Source organism: Phyllostomus discolor, chromosome 3 (genome assembly GCF_004126475.2).
Source record: "Phyllostomus discolor isolate MPI-MPIP mPhyDis1 chromosome 3, mPhyDis1.pri.v3, whole genome shotgun sequence".
NCBI lineage: Eukaryota > Metazoa > Chordata > Mammalia > Chiroptera > Phyllostomidae > Phyllostomus > Phyllostomus discolor.
The window spans coordinates 35,987,484-35,990,511 of record NC_040905.2 but is presented as its reverse complement, the minus strand read 5'-3'; the positions used below and the strand labels follow the sequence as shown (position 1 = coordinate 35,990,511).

General features: G+C 41.7%; 1 pseudogene; it reads left to right on the top strand.

The window, feature by feature from the left end:
• The first annotated feature begins 1,275 nt into the window (after positions 1-1,275).
• LOC114490675 lies at positions 1,276-1,962 on the top strand (annotated as a pseudogene).
• The last annotated feature ends 1,066 nt before the right edge of the window (positions 1,963-3,028 follow it).

The following is a 3,028-nucleotide window of genomic DNA, read 5'->3' as shown; positions in this document are numbered from 1 at the left end:
TCCACCCCCCACAACCTGAGAAGATGAGCAAGTTAATACTGTTAGTTCTAAAATTGAAAGATGATAATTATTAGGTGGGTTCACTGAGAGCTGGACTGTGGTGGGCTGTTACCAGGTTGGAAGCAGTTATTAATAGGACACTATTAATCACCTGGGATTGCATATGAGGTATTCAAATTTGCCTTTTCATGATGGATATAGGACACGTTTATATAACCAAGTCTTCAGGAAGATAAAATTGATGTTTAGGCAACAGAAAAATTTAAAGCGATCTTTCTATTATATCAGACTTGGGGAAGAAAAAGCATATGGAAAAATTCACATTGAAAAGGCATGACCACATCCAGTTATGATAGTGTTGGCTGATGACGTCATTGTGAGGCAGTGACTTGATGCTGATGCATGATACATGACTTGGGCAGGAAGGGTGACCCTGGTGGCATAACTCTCTTGCATGTAAAAGTCATGAGGGAATCTTATCTGGACTGGATATTGGCCCACACTGCATTTTTGTATGTTCTCTCTTTTCTCCTCTTCCTATCCTCCCCTTCCCTCTTCTCTTCTCCATCATGATTGGTTTCAGCTAGACCATTCCCATCACATAGTGCTGTTGCCTACTTCAGTTTCTTTGATAGAAATGCTCCTCACCCTCTGCTCTGTCTATAACAGGGGTCTTTACCTGGGGAGTAAAGATGAAATCTAGGGTATTGGTGAAACTGGATGGGGAAAACTGTGTCATTATTATTGTGAATTTGTTACTGAAATTTAACATTTTCTTCAATTATCAATGAGTAGCAAACCACAGGAGTATTAGTAGTACCTACCCATAGTTTTTTCATGAATGAAATCACAGTATTCTCATGTCATATTGCAGTTACAGGTATCTCTACACGTCGTTTGTGTGCATATTTTTAAATTATGGTAGTTTATTTGGCAAGCTGCTGGGTCTTGTAATTCAATGTGTTGATTAAAGAAGCATATGTATTCCTATTTTACACATTTGTTTTGAAAATATTTAAAATATATAGTCAGTTCTACTCTAGTGCAATATACATGTTCCTAAGATCACCTTGCTATGCAACACCACACTATGAAAGCCACAGGGTTCATGGGAAACATGGAGTTCGAGGCATAACACTCAAAAACTTTGTCAATAAAACACTTTTGTTAGGCTTCTGTCTTTTTATGATAAAATGGTAGCACATTATATAAGGTTATATGTTGTGTTTAAGAAATATATAAATTTGCCTTTCGCTGCTGCTGCAGCAACCATGAGTATGCCTCAGGCTTCAGAAGAGGCTTGCCTCCGGTGTCCTCTACTGTGGCAAAAAGAAGGTCTGGTTGGACCCCAATGAGACCAATGAAATCACCAATGCCAACTCCTGTCAGCAGTTTCCGAAGCTGATCAAAGATGGGCTGATCATCTGGAAGCCTGTGACTGTGCATTTCCAGTCTCCATGCCGGAAAAATCCCCTGGTCCGCAGGAAGGGCAGGCCTATGGGCATAGGTAAGTGGAAGGGTACTGCCAGTGCTTGAATGCCTGGGAAAGTGACCTGGATGAGGAGGATGAGAATTCTTTGCCGGCTACTCAGAAGATACGTGAATCTAAGAAGACTGACGACCATGTGTGCCACAGCCTGGACCTAACAATGAAGGGTAACGTGTTCGAAAATAAGCCGATTCTCTTGGAACACTTTCACAAGCTGAAGGCAGACAAGGCTCGCAAGAAGCTTCTGGCTGACCAGCCTGAGGCCCACAGATCTAAGAGCAAGGCAGCTCACAAGCACCGGGAAGAGTGGCTCCAGGCCAGGAAGGAGGAAATCATCAAAACTCTGTCTGAGGAGGAAGAGATCAAGCAACAAAACTCCACCTCTCTTACCTGTACATAGTGGCCTTGGCAATTACATGGATCAGTCATTGAATAAAAAGTAGCCTCATCTACCTACAAAAAAAAGAAAGAAATACATAAATTCATAGGTGCTAGAATAAATATGGTACCTCACCCTGAAAAGTACCTGAAATGTGCCGTGGGCAAATCTTGTGAGTTATTGTGAAACGAGGTGGTTTGAACTCAGATGGAAAGTTATAGCAGTAGCAGCAGGTGGGATGGGTACAGCTGACAACGTCTGTGGTGAACTGGGGAAGTTGGTGGAATTTTGGGGTGGGAGTGTCTGTGTTTTGTGTACTCCTGTGTGGCTAGGTTCAGAGGGTACCGATTTTGCATTCACCACGTGCTTTTTGTGGATGGAATGATGCATTAGCAAACATAATATCCGCATGAATCCCAAATTGTTTCCTAATGTATCAATTGCATTGGAACAAATTCATGTTTTCAAAGCATTATAGAAGAAATGGTTATCATTGATGTCCTCCATGATACAATACATTTTATTTTCTGTATCTAAAAATGTTGTGAGAAGGTTGTGGAGACTTTAGGCTTACAAAGGGCCCATGGCACAAGAAAAGGTCAGAGACCCTTGCTCCGACAGACCTTCTCCTTTCACCCAGCTCACGCACCCGCAGCTCCTCTGTGGGACTTGCTTCCAACCCCTGCGTCGCTGCCCACCCTCGCCCCATCCATAGTTGTTTCTTCTGCCTTAGTGCTTGTGGTGCTTGTTTAAACTATGTGTGTCAGAACTTAACTACAGTCTCTCTTATATTGTTATTTACATTTTGAATGTTCTTCCCTCCTGAACTATATTCTGAGCTTAAAATAGAGATGACATTTTTTTTCTATTCTTTTCATTCCTTTTAGTGTTTTAGAAATTTATTCTGTGAGTTCTCATTGAGTGAATTAATGAAATAATATTCAGCCAAGAACAGTAAAGGGAGGCAGAAACTGTAATAATTAGTTGCTCAGTCTTGTGAACTGTTAAAAGATAGCAGAGTGGATGGGGGCAGAGCACCCTCATGTTCTAAGTGCTCAGGAGAGAAGCAAACGGATTGAAGGGCGGTGTGCGTTGTGTTGAGAATATAAGTAATTCCTGACAAGAGCTTTAACTACCTAGGAGGGCTGCCGGGAGAGATG